Source organism: Hylobates moloch, unplaced genomic scaffold (assembly GCF_009828535.3).
Source record: "Hylobates moloch isolate HMO894 unplaced genomic scaffold, HMol_V3 SCAFFOLD_4, whole genome shotgun sequence".
NCBI classification, from domain to species: Eukaryota; Metazoa; Chordata; class Mammalia; order Primates; family Hylobatidae; genus Hylobates; species Hylobates moloch.
Window position 1 is genome coordinate 4,671,944 of NW_026652279.1, and position 14,331 is coordinate 4,686,274.

General features: G+C 41.8%; 1 protein-coding gene across 6 annotated transcripts in view; it reads right to left on the reverse strand.

Moving 5' to 3' along the window:
• CADPS (calcium dependent secretion activator) overlaps positions 1-14,331 on the reverse strand; it is a 487,405-nt gene that overhangs the window by 196,566 nt on the left and 276,508 nt on the right. The gene's annotated exons all lie outside the window — the stretch shown is intronic.

The window sequence follows — 14,331 nt, forward strand, 5'->3', positions numbered from 1 at the left end:
GGTGGGGAGATGGGAAGCCCCATTTTCATTGGCATTCAAACATGAGTTGAATAGGGAGATTATGGAGCTCCACCCTGTTAAGGTCGAGGAGAGATTGGAAGGGAGAAGGATGAGGATGTGGAAAATGCCATTCCCTGCTCACAGTTTGTGGATATCTGAGTCTCAGTTTTCCACACATGGGAGCCCGGCTTACCCAAAATCTGGGTAGAGCACCAGGTATGGCTCACATGAGCCCTTGATGTGCCCTTCAAATGCAGCCTCTTCATTCACTCATTATTATTCTTACAGAGAATTCATCTCTGTCCATTCTGTGCCTGCAAGCAGAGCGATCTTCCAGAAGTGTTAACTGGATTGCATTGAGCCCCAGGTCAATGGCACCTGTTCCATTGCACTCAGGGGGCAATCTGGACCCCTACCTATGGACTGCCATTCATCTGCTCCAATCTCACAAGCCTCCTGACTCTGCCATCTCAGGCCTGTTACATGTATGGTTCTTCTGTTGGCAATGTTTCTCCCCACCCATTCACTGGGCTACCTCTTTGGAGCTCAGCTTAAAACCACTGTCCCTTGATCTCCCAATCTAAACTGGGTTCTGGTATTAACCTCTCTTTAGCATACTATTTAATTTTGCAACTTAGCAATCACTGGATTTAAATTATTGATTTGTGTCGTTGTTTTATAGCAGAATCCCCTAATATTCTGTAAGCTCCATGAGCACAGAGACTGTGTTTTTATGTTGCATACCCAGAACTTAGCACAGTGCTGGACATATAGAAGGAACTTAACAAATATTTGTTGAATAAATGAATGATGCCAAACATAATGTCTTTTACAGAACTAGAAAACAGCATAGATACAATTTCATTTAGAGAAGTTTTTCATTTTACTTTATACAATGACCAACTTCCATACTTTAAAATGCTCATTATGATTTTTAATCGTTCTATAATATTACATTTTCTATATGTACCATAATTTATTTAGCCATTGTTCTATTATTGAAATAGAATTGAACATTAATTTTGTTTTGTTTTGTTTTTTGAGGTGGGGGTCTGACTCTGTTGTCCAAGCTGGTCTTGAACTCCCGGGCTCAAGCAATCCTTCCACCTCAGTCTCCTGAGTAGCTAGGAGTTAGATATTAATTTTTGATTTCATCTCTGATTGTTTCCTTGGGATACAGACCTAGCTAGGAGATCATTTCTTCTTTCATCAACAAAAATTTAGAGATCTTATACTGTTGCAAGAGCTGTGCTCCTCAATGCACACTTTCAAGGCTTGAGATGCCTATTCCCAAAATGCTTTCCACAAAGGCAGTGACTATCCTGCCACCATTTGGGAATGAGAATGCAAATCACAGGGCTTCCTTCTTGCTTGTTCTGAGTATCATTTATTCACTTTTTCTTCTGGCCTATTTTATCATTGTTGTTTTCATGGATATTTTCTTGACTACTAGTGGGCTTGAACATTTTACCCTGTTTGTTGGCTGTTTGTATTCTTCTTTTGTAAATTATGGAAAACTGCGTCCTAGTCTCAGTGTTGCCTTCAATCAAATAAATCCTATTAACTCAAAGACACAGGGAATCTAGTGAGAGTTGACAAAAGAAGACCAGAAAAATTGAGATGAGGGGAAACCAGAACCATGGGGATCTCAGTGCATGAAACCACTGAGAAAGCACAACAGTCATAGTAGAGACAGAGAGGACATGGAAGAGGCCATGAGTTAGGACAAAAAGTGACAAGTTTCAAACACATCAGCAAAACGTTTGCGGTATAGATAGAAGCTCCTAAGTGGTTGTCAGCAACTGCAGCAAGACCCCGAGATAGGGAAACCTTTGTCTTAGCAATGGCAAAGGTTTCGAACCAGATATCTTTAGTTCAAATCCTGGCTTAGTCACTTGCAAACTATGAAATCTGGGGCAAGGAATTAATGTCCCTGTCAATTTCCTCAGCTATAAAATAAGCTAATTTCACAGACTAGTTGTAAAGAACAAACAGCTGCAAGTTTGGAACAGGTTGAGAACCCAACAAATTTTGGCTACTTTCCCTTCCCAAGGTAAGGAGATGTATACTAGTAATAGTGATTATTGCTTATCTATTTATATTTATTTATTTAATGATTAGATGACATGTAATAATTGTACATATTTATAGGTATGATGGTTAATACTGAGTGTCAACTTGATTGGATTGAAGGATACAAAGTACTAATCCTGGGTGTGTCTGTGTGGGTGTTGCCAAAAGAGATTAATATTTGAGTCAGTGGGCTGGGGAAGGCAGATCCACCCTTAATCTGGTGGGCACAATCTAATCAGCTTCCAGTGAATACAAAGCAGGCAGAAAAACGTGAAGAGGAGAGACTGGCCTAGCCTCCCAGCAGCCTACATCTTTCTCCCATGCTGGATGCTTCTTGCCTTCAAACATCGGACTCCAAGTTCTTCAGTTTTGAGACTCAGACTGGCTCTTTCTTGCTCCTCAGCTTGCAGACAGCCTATTGTGGGACCTAGTGATGGTGTAAGTTAATACTTAATAAGCTTCCCTTTATATATATATATGCGTATACACACACACACACACACACACACACACACACGCACACACATATCCTGTTAGTTTTGTCCCTCTGGAGAACCCTAATACAATGGGGTACAGAGTGTTATTTATTTTTTTTTTTTGACAGAGTCTTGCTCTGTTGCCCAGGCTGGAGCGCAGTGGTGTGATCTTGGCTCACTGCAACCTCTGCCTCCTGGGTACAAGTGATTCTCCTGCCTCAGCCTCCCAAGTAGCTGGGATTACAGGTGCCCGCCACCGTGCCCAGCTAATTTTTTTGTATTTTTAGTAGAGACGGGGTTTCATCATGTTAGCCAGGCTGGTTGCGAACTCCTGACCTCAAGTGATCCACTCACCTTGGCCTCCCAAAGTGCTAGGATTACAGGCATAAGCCACCACACCTGGCCCAGAGTGCTATTTTGCTACATGTATACAATGTGCAATAATCAAGTCACAGTAACAAGCATATCCATCACCTCAAATATTTATCATTTTTTGTATGTGTTGGGAACATTCAAAATCCTCTCTAGCTATTTGAAAATATGCTATTAATTATTGTTAACTATATTCACCCTGTAGTACTATAGAACACTAGAAGTCAGTCCCCTTATCTCGCTGTACTTTTGTATCCTTTGTGGCTTCTACCCAACACATATTTATCAAGCACTTACTAAGTAACTGACCCTGTGTAAAGGAAGCAAGATTGACACTGCCCTTTCTACTACACAGATGAATGGTAACATAGCTATTATCATTGCCATTTCACAGATGAGAAAACTGAGGAGACACTCAAAGATCTTGCCTATTTTATTCCAGGGAATTATGACCAAGTTGGACCAGAACCCAAAATCTCATTTTAAAGCTGTTGCTGCTATTATTGTAAAAATTATCTGTAATAAGCATTATTAGTGATTAGCAACACTGGCAAAAAATGTGACCATTAATTTACTTATGATTAATTGTACTATTAATCTCTTTGCATGGCTGGGTGTGGTGCCTCACTCCTGTAATCCTAGTGCTTTTGGAGGCCAGGAATTTGAGAGTAGCCTGGGCAACATAGAAAGACCCAGGCTTTTTATTTTTTCTACAAAAAAACAAAGTAAAATAATTAGCTGCATATGGTGGTGCATGCCTGAAGTCCTAGCTACTTGGGAGGCCGAGGCCTAAAGATCACTTTGACCCCAGGACTTTGAGGTTACAGTGAGCTATGATCACGCCACTGTACTCCAGCTTGGGTGACAGAGTGAGACCTTGTCTCTAAAAGAAAATAAATAAAAATAAAATAAAAGACACCTCTTTGGGCATTCATTATACTTGGTCATGGGGATGAGAAAAATTTCTGCTGGAAACCAAAAGAGTTCTGAAATGAGAAGCTTTAACACTAAGCCACAAAGAGAACTTGAGCCCAGTGTCCTGGAGATACCCCACTGTGTGTTTCCATGCTACTGTCCTCAGTGTGGATGGATTTCCTGGCATGTTCAGTGGGTACCAACCCAGGATGCCTGAACCCCTGCTGCTACCCAAAGATGCGCAGCTCATAAGGCATGGAACAAGAGTCTGACTGTGGGGCAGTCAGTGCTTCCGAGAACCCATCAGCTGGACGGAATTCAGGCCGCTGGAGGCTGCCCTGACAACCCCCATCCTATTGGAAACTGAGTTGCTTCTCCCTTCCACCAGGCCTGCAGCTGTGCTTCCCACCATGACCCTTGGCTCACCTCAAGCTGTCAGGTCACTAAGGAATCCCAGTTTAACTATTTAACTATCAGATTTCAAAATGGTAACCTGGTCCAGTGAAGCAGGCCAAAAGAGAAGTTCTCTCATCTAATCAGGACTGGCTGTGTAATTTTCAAGGCCCAGTGCAAATAAAAAATGCAGATCTCCTTGTTAAAAAAACAACAAACTCCAATACTCCAAAACAAAACACACACACAAAGTGCCATTCAAGGTACTAAAATATAAAGCATTTTCACTTCCTTGAGTATTTCCTCTGCTCAAATCCACACTCCATCGTTCCATGGGATGTCACAAACACAAGCTCGGAGATAAAATTATTAAGAATTTCCAGATGGCAACAAAAGAGCATTAAATCAAATGGGGGCGCCTTCTGAATGCAGGAGCTGTGCAATTATACAGGTCACATGCCCCTCAAGCTGGCTCTGATCCAACGCCACCCCAGTCTGGTTAGCCTGGACTGAGGAGTGGGTGTTGGCTGACGCTGGCTGTTGACATGAAACTTTTGGTCTTAGCCACAGTCATTGGATTCTGTGAAAATTCTGGCCTCTTTTTGTCAATACTTCCTACTCTTAGGAGAATCAAGAAGGTTTAAATATTTGCACCCTTCCTTATCTTCCCTTCCCCTGTAGGAAAAAATGTCATGAAAAATATTCATTCTTTGTCCTTTTCTAGCCATGGAGAGATCTGGCTATATTTGTAATAGAAATAGCTAATATTTATTCAGATTACTATGTGCTAGGCACAAATTCCTATCTCAAAAGTGTGACACAGCCACACATGCATTTGATCATTTGAAAGCCTCTTGGACATTCTGTGAAATGCCTACAATTATCACCTCCAGAGTTATAAATGAGTCACAGAGAGGCTGGGTAACACGTTCAGGGTCACACACAGGGAGTAAACGGCAGTTAGACCTCAGAATTCAAACTCCTAATCAGGCCACCATGTTGCCTCCCTTGCTCATTCCATCATTCACTGCTTTATGTCTTGATTAAATCAACATGAGTTACCTCTGTAACTGAAAAGGAAAGTTCTGTTTCAAGACTGGTGGGACTTTGGGCCACTCTGGCTTTTTACTTTGAATTTCTTTCACGTGTTCAATATACTTCACAGAGCACTATATCCCAGACAGACAAATTAGCCAGTGGAGGAAGCATCAAAAACCTTGGCCTTTCGGTGGGGCCATGCACCCAAAAATGAATCTATTTTGTTCTCTGCCCATTTCTTTGCCCTTGCTGTGCAATTGATTGTGGCTATTAAGATGAATACCTCTTTAAAGTGTTCCAGAACTGAAATACAATTGCAATTTGATTTGAAAAGACCAGAGGTGAGGCCGGGCCTGGTGGCTCACGCTTGTAATCCTAGCACTTTGGGAGGCCGAGGCGGGCGGATCACGAGGTCAGGAGATAGAGACCACGGTGAAACCCCGTGTCTACTAAAAAATACAAAAAATTAGCCGGGCGTGGCGGCGGCGCCTGTAGTCCCAGCTAACCGGGAGGCTGAGGCAGGAGAATGGCGTGAACCCAGAAGGCGGAGCTTGCAGTGAGCCGAGATTGCGCCACTGCACTCCAGCCTGGGCGACAGAGCAAGACTCCGTCTCAAAAAAAAAAAAAAAAGACAAGACCAGAGGTGGATAATATTTATTGCAAGCAGAAGTTGGAAAGGTTAACTGACTAACTTCTCTCTGAAGACAAAGTACATAATGTAAAACGGGTTAGGTGTCCCTATTCTGTGATCCCATCCTTTCCTCCACTGTACTCACACTGTATGACCAGCTTACATAAACGTTAAAAATAGCCACCAATTATTGAGTACTTATGATCTGCCAGGCCCTGGGCTTAGTGCTTCTAATGAATTATCTCAATTAATATTTCTGACAAATCACAGAATTGGGCTTCAAACTCAGAGTTTCTGACCTCAAATCCCATGCATTAAACGACAGTGCTTTACTGTGGTTTATTTTACTTATTTAATATATAATAATGTATATGGCACCCAACACAGGGCCCGGAACACAATAAATATTTGCTTAGTAACTAGGAAAGTGACAAATTCAGAATAACCATGTCACTAAATTCAGGGGATTGTAGAGAGGTGAGACACATGAAATAACCAAAGGTGTGACTGCCCCTTTCAACTGAGGGCTTTTATCTCTTTGAGGAGTTGATTTCTTTTCTTTTCTTTTTTTTTTTTTTGAGCAAACAAACTCTCTAAAGTGCACACAGCAGCTGGCAGCATGCAGAGGATACTCAGCATACAACAGCTCTCTAGGGAGCAAGGCATCCATCCATGAAGGCTGAGGAATGGCTCTCCAAGGGCTGGCAGCAATGTGGCTGCCAACGGTATAGTGATGGAAAGTGCCACCAAGTTATATAATAAGCTGCTATTATTACTTTTGGTCTTTTCAGCCACAAGCACATAAGCAGAGACTGTAGAAATGCCATCACCCATAGCGGCACCTCCAAATATGAAGGAATGTGCATTGGGACATGTGTGTTGATTCCAAACCAAATACTTCCTATAAGAAGGTGGCTAATCAGCTTAAGGAGATTTTGGGCTGAGACAATGGGATTTTCTAGATATACAATCATGTCATCTGCAAACAGGGACAGTTTGACTTCCTCTTTTCCTAATTGAATACCCTTTATTTCCTTCTCCTGCCTGATTGCTCTGGCCAGAACTTCCAGCACTATGTTGAATAGGAGTGGTGAGAGAGGGCATCCCTGTCTTGCGCCAGTTTTCAGAGGGAATGCTTCCAGTTTTTGCCCATTCAGTATGATATTGGCTGTGGGTTTGTCGTAGATAGCTCTTATTATTTTGAGATACGTCCCATCAATACCTAATTTATCGAGAGTTTTTAGCATGAAGGGTTGTTGAATTTTGTCAAAAGCCTTTTCTGCATCTATTGAGATAATCATGTGGTTTTTGTCTTTGGTTCTGTTTATATGCTGGATTACATTTATTGATTTGCGTATGTTGAACCAGCCTTGCATCCCAGGGATGAAGCCCACTTGATCATGGTGTATAAGCTTTTTGATGTGCTGCTGGATTCGGTTTGCCAGTATTTTATTGAGGATTTTTACATCAATGTTCATCAAGGATATTGGTCTAAAATTCTCTTTTTTGGTTGTGTCTCTGCCTGGCTTTGGTATCAGGATGATGCTGGCTTCATAAAATGTGTTAGGGAGGATTCCCTCTTTTTCTATCGATTGGAATAGTTTCAGAAGGAATGGTACCAGTTCCTCCTTGTACCTCTGGTAGAATTCAGCTGTGAATCCATCAGGTCCTGGACTCTTTTTGGTTGGTAAGCTATTGATTATTGCCACAATTTCAGAACCTGTTATTGGTCTTACAAAATCAATGTACAAAAATCACAAGCATTCTTGTACACCAATCACAGACAAACAGAGAGCCAAATCATGAGTGAACTCCCATTCACAATTGCTTCAAAGAGAATAAAATACCTAGGAATCCAACTTACAAGGGATGTGAAGGACCTCTTCAAGGAGAACTACAAACCACTGCTCAATGAAATCAAAGAGGATACAAACAAATGGAAGAACATTCCATGCTCATGGGTTGGAAGAATCAATATCGTGAAAATGGCCATACTGCCCAAAGTAATTTATAGATTCAATGCCATCCCCATCAAGCTACCAATGACTTTCTTCACAGAATTGGAAAAAACTACTTTAAAGTTCATATGGAACCAAAAAAGAGCCCACATTGCCAAGTCAATCCTAAGCCAAAAGAACAAAGCTGGAGGCATCACGCTACCTGACTTCAAACTATACTACAAGGCTACAGTAACCAAAACAGCATGGTACTGGTACCACAACAGAGATATAGATCAATGGAACAGAACAGAGCCCTCAGAAATGATGCCGCATATCTACAACTATCTGATCTTTGACAAACCTGACAAAAACAAGAAATGGGGAAAGGATTCCCTATTTAATAAATGGTGCTGGGAAAACTGGCTAGCCATATGTAGAAAGCTGAAACTGGATCCCTTCCTTACACCTTATACAAAAATTAATTCAAGATAGATTAAAGACTTAAATGTTAGACCTAAAACCATTAAAATCCTACAAGAAAACCTAGGCAATACCATTCAGGCCATAGGCGTGGGCAAGGACTTCATGTCTAAAACACCAAAAGCAATGGCAACAAAAGCCAAAATTGACAAATGGGATCTAATTAAACTAAAGAGCTTCTGCACAGCAAAAGAAACTACCATCAGAGTGAACAGGCAACCTACAGAATGGGAGAAAATTTTTGCAACCTACTCATCTGACAAAGGGCTAATATCCAGAATCTACAATGAACTCAAACAAATTTACAAGAAAAAAACAAACAACCCCATCAAAAAGTGGGCAAAGGACATGAACAGACACTTCTCAAAAGAAGACATTTATGCAGCCAGAAAACACATGAAGAAATGCTCATCATCACTGGCCATCAGAGAAATGCAAATCAAAACCACAGTGAGATACCATCTCACACCAGTTAGAATGGCCATCATTAAAAAATCAGGAAACAACAGGTGCTGGAGAGGATGTGGAGAAATAGGAACACTTTTACACTGTTGGTGGGACTGTAAACTAGTTCAACCATTGTGGAAGTCAGTGTGGCGATTCCTCAGGGATCTAGAACTAGAAATACCATTTGACCCAGCCATCCCATTACTGGCTATATACCCAAAGGACTATAAATCATGCTGCTATAAAGACACATGCACACGTATGTTTATTGCGGCACTATTCACAATAGCAAAGACTTGGAACCAACCCAAGTGTCCAACAACAATAGACTGGATTAAGAAAATGTGGCACATATACACCATGGAATACTATGCAGCCATAAAAAATGATGAGTTCGTGTCCTTTGTAGGGACATGGATGAAACTGGAAAACATCATTCTCAGTAAACTATCGCAAGGACAAAAAACCAAACACCGCATGTTCTCACTCATAGGTGGGAATTGAACAATGAGAACTCATGGACACAGGAAGGGAAACATCACATTCCGGGTACTGTTGTGGGGTGGGGGGTGGGGGGGCGGAGACAGCATTAGGAGATATACCTAATGCTAAATGACGAGCTAATGGGTGCAGGAAATCAACATGGCACATGGACACATATGTAACAAACCTGCACATTGTGCACATGTACCCTAAAACCTAAAGTATAATAAAAAAAAAAAAAAAAGAAGGTGGCAAATAAATAGATGAACAGTGTAACTGACCAACCTAAAAGTGCCATATTGGCATCAGATGAGGCTCTAACTTTCACTGCTTAGGGATTGTATCTCCAAATGGTGTTTCATTTAGGAAACACTTCCTGAATGTCTACTGTGTGCAAATCACTGTGATAGGCACTGCTATGGATCCAAAGGTGGGTGAGATGTAAGCTCTGCCCTCATGGATATTACATTCTTTTGGGGGAGATGCCACGTGCAGAAATAACACTTATAAGGTGTGAGAGTGTCTCAGCTTTCACATCTATAAATTGGGGATAAGAATATTTAGTTTTATTATAAATATAGCCAGATGGGAATAGTGGTCTGCACCTGTAGTCCCGGCTACTCAGGAGGTTGAGGTGGGAGGATTGCTTGAGCTCAGGAGTATGAGGCCAGCCTGGGCAACATAGTGATATCCTGTCTCTTAAAAAAATGGAACTGACTCAGAGGATGGAGTCCTTGATGGAAGGATATGTAGGACATAAGCTATTGGATATGTGGCGTTTACCTCAATACGTGGCACATAGAAAGCACTAAAAAATGTAAGTCTTCATTTTAGGATTATAGACCAGGGGTTGTTAAACTATGGCCATGGGTGTGGGCCTGCTTATGTATGGCTCATAAGCTAATAATGGCTTTATATTTTCAAATGGCTGAAAATAAAGGAATATTTGCAACACATGAATATTATATGAAATTCAAATTTTGATGCCCATCAATAAAGTTTTATTAGAACATAGCTAGCTTACTCATTTATGTCTTGTCTATGGCTTCTTTTGTGCAGCAATGGCAGAATTGAGTAGTTATGACAGAGAACATACGGCCAACAAACCGAAAATTTTTACTTTCTGGTCCTTTATAGAAAAAGTTTGCCGATCTCTGTTACAAACAGTTAAATTGCTGACTTGGCCTAATGGAAATACTTTTATTTTCATTAGCGGATTAGCAGTATGCTCATCTGGGCATATCCACAAAGACAAACTATAAACATGCACTTAGAAAGACAGCTCACCCCATGGGGATCCCATTTGCTGCTCTAAATTCTTCACGGAGCTCTTTCTAGCACTCTTAGTTTATTAGAAAATTGGGGCTTGTGTGTCATAGCATTTGAGACACGTGGTGCCCAAATGCTGCTTCCTGATCCACTTGAGCTGGCTGACTCATTTAGTCACACTACATCATTATTAATATCAAATAATAAACATGAGTAGCAGATGATTCATATTTAGGGGGATGGGGATGACTTTTAAAGCCACAGCACATTATTTCTACAAACCTGTTCCACAGTGCCACCACTTTGAAAGTGAACACTTTGATCTGGGGGAGAAAATGAGGGAGAGGAATATGCTTTTGGGAGAGTGGAGCTCAGAAAAATCTATGGGTAAAACAACCTTGTTCTGTGTGTTTGGGGAGCATCTGCTTGATCACAGTCACATCTCTGTTTACTATTTAAAGCTTCTTATTTGCAGAAGCCTCCTCAGACCATATGTTACCAACACATGTTGCTAATCAAATACACACAGTAATTTTCATTAGAATTTTTCCCCCCATGAACAAAAAACAACATTTGCCACATAGGGAATATACCTCCCAAAATGACAGTAAACATCCACTGCAAACCTTTGACAACAGAGTGATATTTACGAATGCATATGTGAGTAAGCCAAGAACACATCCATGTTAGGCAAATAAGGACCCTTGGAGAATTGGATTTTGTGCAGGTTGGTGCTGGGGTCGGGGGTGGGGGGACGTCATTAGTTGCCATGGTGATGCTGAGCATAAGGCCATAATTCATGTCTCGGAGACTGGATTTGCATTTATTCAAGGTATATGGCTCATGTGAACTGGGTGTTAAATTGGTGCGGTTCATAAAATTAACTGTGGGCTTTAACAAGAGAAAAGTGTCATTTCAAGGAATGAAAGTGCTGTGGTCTTGCTGCTAAGAAGGAAAGTTAATAATTGCCTGGAGACAGCTGCATTAAAATCTTCTGGCCTGCCTTTGAGGCGGACTGCATGATATTCCACTCCAAGGGAATCAATTGTGCCATCGCAGTGTGTCTCATGCAAACTAATTGATAGGCTGGGCTTTGGGTTCTTTAGTGCACTAGAAAAGCTAAGCTACCTCTCATCTACATAAGTGAGGCGTTTGCTTTGTAGAAATCGGGCTGTCTGGGAGGCAGAGATGAAGGCTTTGGTTTGCCTCCTTGACATTTCCACTGGAATGTCTCCTCTCCAGGAGTCTGAGATCAAATGTGTCCAAACCTCAGCTTGAACTCTTCTCCCTCACATCTGTTCCTCTAAGGCTTCCCCGGCTTAGTTAAAGGAACTGCCAGTCACCCAGACATCATTCTTGTTTGCCTGTCTTTGCCACATGTCCATCTTGTCACCAGATCTTTCACATCCCCTACACATATCACAAATCTGATTTTTGCTATGGAGAAAAAGAAAGCAGAAAATGGAGTTTGGAAGTACCAGGAAGCAGGCGGGGGGAATAATTAAATAGGGTGGAACATGAAAACTTTGCCACAAAGCAATTGTCACCTGGATGATGTACTCCTTTATTTGTTTTGTTGGTTGCTTTGTCTCTGGCCAGAATGTAAACTCACAGGACAGGGATCTAGGCCCCTGGCTTCTAGCACAGTGCACAGCACATGAGCACACTCAATAGGCATTTGCTGAAAAAATGATTTCATGAAACTCTGAGTTCCTCCACACACACAAATGTGTGGAGATGAGATTCAAGTTGAAAATGAAATTTAACAATGCTTGATTGGCCATGGACACTATTTGGTATGGTTAAAGAGGAAGTGAGGAAAATGTTATGCTGTAAACTTCAAAAGGACAGAGACCAAGTCCGTTATATTCCAGTTGTTTAGCTCAGTGCTCAGTACAGAGGAAACTTTCAGTAAATGCCTATTGAATCAAGGCTGGAGAGAATAATGTACACCACACTTTATGCACATGTAGAAGACCTGCATCTCAGTCCTTATTTTCTCACTAACTGTGTAACCTTGGCCAAGTCATGGGCAGAGTCTGTTTGCATACCTGTATAATGGAGGAGGAGGCTGATTTTTTTTCTGTCCTAAAACCAAGAGCCTGGTATTTGATTTTTAGCATTTCCTTCTGATTCTTTCTTAGGGCTTCCATCTCTTTGCTTATATTATCCACCTCTTCTTGCACTTTTTCCATTAGAACTCTAAGCATATTAACCTAGTTTTTATACATTCTTGGCCTGATAATTCCAACATCTCTGCCATATCTGAATCTGGTTCTGATGCTTGCTATCTGTATGCTGTGTTTTTTTTTTTTTTGAGATGGAGTCTCACTCTGTCACCCAGGCTGGAGTACAGTGGCGCGATCTCAGCTCACTGCAAGCTCCGCCTCCCGGGTTCACGCCATTCTCCTGCCTCAGCCTCCTGAGTAGCTGGGACTACAGGCGCCCACCACCACACCCGGCTAATTATTTTTGTGTTTTTAGTGGAGACGGGGTTTCACCGTGTTAGCCAGGATGGTCTCAATCTCCTGACCTCAAGATCCGCCCACCTCAGCCTCCCAATGTGCTGGGATTACAGGTGTGAGCCATCTCACCCGGCCTGCTATGCGTTTTTTCAAGTATGATTTCTAATTTTTATTGAAAGCAAATTTTTGTTGATGCACTGAGTAAAAGAAACCCTGCACTGGCTTCAGTGGCCATCTCTGCTCTTGGGCTTCTGCTCCAGTAAGGTGTGATTCTCTGGATCTGCCTGCCTGTCTCTCCAATTTTGGGGGCAGTGGTTTGCCCTGTAACCTCGATTCTCTGATGGATCTAAGAAGAGATGCTGGTTTTCAGTTTGTTCAGCGTTTTGCTTGTGGTGAGGACAGGAACAATGACTTCCAAGCTCTTCACATGCAGGACTGGGGACTGGAAGTCCAGCTGAGCCTGTATTATTTTGAAATCCCATTCAGCTGTGAAAGCTTAGATTGCATTATTCATTGAAGGTTAACTCATAAGCAAATACAGAGTTGGGCAACAGGAAAGTCTACATTTTCCAAAGGTTGGAGCTAAGCAACAGGATGGCCTAGTGAGGAAACGTCAAAGGCTAAATTAGAGAGATCACCTGATTTGAAGGTCAGTGTTGCCTTCTCTGAAATGGAGCTCATGGTGCACCCCAAGGATCCCCCCCTTTGTTGTAAAAGGAGGTGAGATTTTTGTCCTTGGAAATGTTGGCTCTGTATTCCCAGTCTAGGGCTCTTCTGCCCCATCTCCATCACCTAGCTGCCTTCTTCTAGACATCTGTTTATTCTTAGTTCCTGAGTATCTTTAGAGAAAATGAACTGCTCACTGCATGGCAGACATAAAAAGGAGCTCCCATGAAGTTATAGGGAAAGCATTCATTTATTCCCTCCTCTCAGCAATTCTGCTAACCAATTCCTATTCAATTTCCAACACTGGGTGTTTTCCTATAATTACTTTTGTAACTTGAGCTGTTTGTTATGGTTGCAACTGTGGTTCCCATCAATAACTGGGAGACTCTGGCTAATTGTGTCCTTGGAACTTGAATCTGCCTTAAGACACCTTACAGGCTCCAGAAGACTCAAAAGTTTACAAAACCTACACTACAGCCAGCTAGGCAAAAGCCACTGACAGGCTTGGGCCAGGGGAATTGCAAACCCCTTTGCATTCCAACCAGCTTCTCTGAAAACATGAGCCAAATGGGGGAAAAACAAACCAAAAAAACTGGGAGAGACAGAACAACAGCCTCTGAGCTGAAGAAGTCCTGAAGACAACTTTGGCTATGCCCGTCATTTATAAATGAAGAAACTGGTGC